This window comes from Furipterus horrens, unplaced genomic scaffold, assembly GCF_987537825.1.
Source record: "Furipterus horrens unplaced genomic scaffold, mFurHor1.1.pri manual_scaffold_8, whole genome shotgun sequence".
NCBI lineage: Eukaryota > Metazoa > Chordata > Mammalia > Chiroptera > Furipteridae > Furipterus > Furipterus horrens.
This window is the reverse complement of record NW_028327178.1, coordinates 66332233-66337188: the sequence shown is the minus strand read 5'-3', so window position 1 is coordinate 66337188 and position 4956 is coordinate 66332233. Positions and strand designations below refer to the sequence as shown.

The window sequence follows — 4956 nt, the reverse complement described above, 5'->3', positions numbered from 1 at the left end:
TTACACATTAACATACACACATAATTGAAAATATGCTATAACCAGAAAAGCAGTTCAACATTTCCTAAATGGATCTTCCCTCACATTTACTGTATAATGTATTTGTTAATACTGCACATGTACACTTCACCAATGTTTAATTACTTTTAAACAAAGAAAGGGATTTTTCTCCCTCAAAACAAGTTTTAAGCATCAAAACCTATTCTTATAAGCATTTAAAATTTTCCGCAGTCTAAATATTTCAAAAGAAAACCATTACAAACTTAAGTGTTCTGTATATTCCAGGTATGTCAACCTAGTTATCTAGTGTAGAATCCTTCAGAGATATTTTGGGCTCTCTCTCTTCACTGGATGGCTTTTTCTTACTGCTGGCTTCATCTTTGCTGTCTTCATTGCTGTCTCCATTGTGTTGGGGTTGACTACTGCCTTGATCAGATCTTCCATTTAGTCTTTGAACCTGTTTGTTCCTTTTCTAGCTTTTTGTTTGGCCCTTTCTTTCCTTGATCTTTGGTTTTATTTGCTTCCTCATGCTGTCTTTGTTCGGCAAGAGATTTATTCAGCACTTGTGTGATTACAGAATCTCCTTCACCAACTAAAAACATGTTCTTAAACTTATTATACAACATTGCAGACTTTTCCATGATAATCTGACTCACTTTGAATCGCCGTATTTTTTTCAGTGTTGTAATCATCTCTGTGTGTTTCTGAGCTTGCTGCATTGTCACCTGAAGTGAAGCTAATTCATCCAAGGCCTCAATACATCTGTGCACATCAAGATTATCAATTTTGAGTGAATTTTTTATTTCAGCATGTATCCTTTGAAGTCGAGAATCCATTGATGTTTCTCGCTTCTTCTCCACTTTCTTAACTTCTGGCTTCTTTCCTTCATCTTTATTCTGCTGCTCAGTTTCCATTTGTTCCTCTTGCTTGCATTTTCTATCTGCTGCTTCTATCTCATGTTGGTCTTTGAGCATATTCCTTCTATGAGCTGCCTGAAAGTTTCTTCCACCCTTTCTCTTCTTTTCACCTTCTTGATCATCTCCTTCCTCTTCAGAATCAGAGGTTGATGTAACCCCTGTTTTAGCTAAATTTTTCCTTTTTGATTCAACTTTCTTCCCCTCTTTTTTGTCTGGCTCTTTCCTTGGCTTATCTTCTTCTTTCTGACCCTCTTCATTCGTTTTTAAGCTGCTTTTTAGGTTGTTTTTCCTCTTGCTCCTTTTTCTTACTCTTGTCTTCTTCAGTTACCATGTCACTCTCTGAAGGACAGTTCTATTTTACCATTTTGGGTCTGCCTCTTGGTTTTGGAATCTTGACTTCTGTAGCTGCAGGTCTTCCTCTTTTAGGACTCACTTTTAGATTAGCGGATGCTGTTGCTGTTGTCACTATTCCTGCCTCCTCAGTTTCTACTTGCTTCTCTGCCTTTCTCTTTCTTCCTCTTCTGGCAGCTTTTGGAGTGGTTATGTCAATTGCTTTAGTCACATCCTCATTGCTGGCTTTTTCTTCATGGTCAGTATCTTCCTTTAAAACACTAGTTTCCTTTTCTTCAACTTCAACATCAGATGATGCATTTGACTGTTTAGCTGATGCCTGTTGACTTGAAAATTTCACTTTCGGATTGTTATCTATATCCCATAAACCTTCATTAAAGCCTTTCCTTTTATTTGGTTTTCCGTATCTTTCCTTATTTTCTGAGTAAGAAAATATATCCTTTGGGCCTAAAAAAGCAGTCTAATGAGTTCCAAAGAAGAAAATGGGTAGTTTGTTTGTGGGTGGTTTTACAGCTCCATTGGGAACCTCATCGACTGGAGCTGGCCAATGAGGATAACCTTTCATCTTGGCGAAGATGAGGTCTCCAGGTTTGAAATCGCGAGTCATGTTTTGCGAGAGGCGATGCCGGGGATCTGGCTCCAAAGACCAGCAAGGAGATGCAGCGGTACAGATGGCGGGGGTGATGCGGCAGGACCGACTGGAACCAAGGTTCCGGGGCGGCAGTGAGCCCGAGGATGCCTCAGGGTGTTCCAACGCACCTGCCGGGGCTGTGGGCGCTGAGGCTGCGGTGGCGGACCGGTCGCCACTGCCCGCGTCCACGCAAGCCACCTGCGCCACCAGCTGCCGCAGAGGCGTCTCAAGGGCTCGGAATCGCAACCGCCGCCGCCGCCGCCGCCGCCGCTGTCGCTGCGCTGCTCCTTTGCCAATTTTTTAAGTGAATTGTTTGTCTTCCTGTTATAGAATTGTGTAAGTTCCTTATATATTTTAAAGATCAAACTCTTGTCTGATGTATCATTGGTAAACATGTTTTCCCATATAGTCAGTTCCCTTTTCATTTTGATGATTTTTTTTAGCCATGAAGAAGCTTTTTAATTTGATGTAGTCCCATTGGTTTATTCTTTCCTTTATGTCTCTTTCCCTAGAAGATATATCATGAAAATATTGTTATGTGGGATATCAGAAATTTTGCTGTCTATGTTTTCCTCTGGAACATTTATGGTGTTGTGACTTATAGTAAAGTCTTTTGTCCATCTTGAATTTATTTTGCTATATAGTGTAAAGTGGTGATCAAGTTTCATTTTTTTTGCATGCACCTTGCCAGATCTCCCAATACCATTTATTGAAGAGACTATTTTTTCTCCATTTTATGCTCCTGTCCACTTTACCAAATATTAATTGACTGTAAAGACTTGGGTTTATCTCTGGGCTCTCTATTCTGTTCCATTGATCTGTGTGTCTGTTCTTATGGCAGTACCAGACTGCTTTGATTACAGTGGTCTTATAATATAATTTGATATCAGGTATTGTGATCCCTCCTACTTTGTTCTTCTTTCTCAGAATTGCTGAGGCTATTCAGAGTCATTTTTCATTCCATGTAAATTTTTGAAAAAATTTTTTTAGATCTGTGAAATATACCATTGGTATTTTAATAGGAATTGCATTGAATCTATAGATTGCTTTGGGTAGCATGAGCATTTTAATGATGTTAATTCTTCCAATCCGTGAATATGGTATGTGCTTTCATTTATTTGTATCTTCCTTAATTTCTTCTTCAGTGTTCTGTAGTTTTCTGAGTACTGGTCTTTTACCTCCTGGGTTAAATTTATTCCTAATTATTTTTCTTGTTGCTATAGTAAATGGAATTTCCCCCCTAGTTTCTGTTTCTGATATTTATTGTTGGTGCACAAAATTGCCTTTAATTTCTGAATATTAACTTTGTATCCTACTGTTTGCCATAAATAATTAATAGGCCAAGTGTTTTAGTGATGCCTATATGGTTTTCTATATACACTATCATTTTGTGTGCAAACAATGACAATCTTACTTACTCCTTTCCAATTTGGACACCTTTTATTTCTTTTCCTTGTGTGATTGCAGTGGCTAGAACTTCAAATCCTCTGTTCAGTGGAAGTGGTGAAAGCAGGCACCCTTGTTTTTTTTTTTTTTTTTTTTTTTTTTTCTGATCTTAGAAGGAAAGCTTTTAGTTATTGCCCACTGAGTATGATTTTGACTGTAGGTTTCTCATCTATGGCCTTTATTATGTTGAGGTATGCTCCCTCTACTCCCACTTTGCTGAGTGTTTTTATCATAAATGGGTGCTATACTTTATCAAATGCTTTTTCAGCATCTATAGATATGATCATGTGGTGTTTTATTTTTCATTTTGTTTATGCGATGTATTACGTTTATTGATTTGTGAATACTGTACCATCCTTGCATTCCTGGGATGAGTCCCACTTGATTATGGTGTATGATCTTTTTAATGTAATGCTGGATCTTGTTTTCCAATGTTTTGTTGAGGATTTTAACATCTATGTTCATCAGTGATACTGGCCTTAGTTTTCTTTATTGTGTCTTACCTGGTTTTGGAAGTAGCATAATACTAGCCTCATAAAAAGAGTTTAGGAGTCTTCCCTCTTCTTGAATTTTTTGAAATAGTTTGAGAAGAATAGGATTTAGCTCTTTCATAGATGTTTGATAAAATTTGCCTGTAAAGCTCTTCATTCCAGGTTTTTGTGTACTGGGAGAAGTGTTCTACTTCTTGATTCAGTTTGGAGGATTATATATTTCTAGAATTTTGTCCATTTCACCTAGGTTGTCAAATTTCTTGGCATATAGTTGTTTGTAGTAATTTCTGACACTCCTTTGTATTTCTGTGGTATTGGATGTAAGGTCTTTCATTTTGATTTTATTTATTTGGGTCCTCTCTCTTTTTTTCTTGATGAATCTGGTCAAAGGTTTGTTGTTTTTGTTCATCTTTCCAAAGAACCAGCTTCTGACTTTATTGATCCTCTGCATTATTCTTTTAGTCTCTATGTAATTTAATTTGGCTCTGATCTTGATTATTTTACTCCTTCTTCTCACTCTGGGCTTTGTTTGTTGTTGTAGAAGTAGGGTTAAGTGTTTATTTGAAAATTTTCTATCATTTTAAAATAGACTTGTATTACTATGCACTTCCCTCTCAGGACTGCCTTCGCTGTGTCCCATAGGTTTGGGGCTGTCATATGTTCATTTTCATTTGTTTCCAGAAACTTTTTAATTTCTTCCTTGATCTCATTGTTAACCCATTCATTGTTTAATAGCATGTTATTTAGTCTCCATGAATTTGAATTCTCTTGAGCTTTTTCCTTGAAGTTAGTTCCTACTTTCAAGTCATTGTGATCCAAGAAAATGCTTGATATGACTTCAGTTTTCTTGAATTTGTGAAGATTTGTTTTGTGTCCTACCATGTGGTTGATTTTTGTGAATTTTCTATATATACTTGAAAAGAATGTATATTTTGTTTCTTTGGGGTGAATTGTTCTGTGTATATCAATTAAGTCCATTTAATCTAGGTGTCATTCAGTGTCACAATATCTTTGTTGATGCGTGGTTTGGAAGATCTATCCATAGTTGACAGTGAGGTGTTAAAATTCGCTACTGTAAGTTTGTTGCTGTCGATATCTTTCTTGAAGCCCTCAATATTTT

The 4956-nt window shown here is 36.9% G+C and overlaps 1 pseudogene; it reads right to left on the bottom strand.

Moving 5' to 3' along the window:
- Positions 1-229: 229 nt before the first annotated feature.
- On the bottom strand, positions 230-1875 carry LOC150003083 (PC4 and SFRS1-interacting protein pseudogene; annotated as a pseudogene).
- Positions 1876-4956: the final 3081 nt, after the last annotated feature.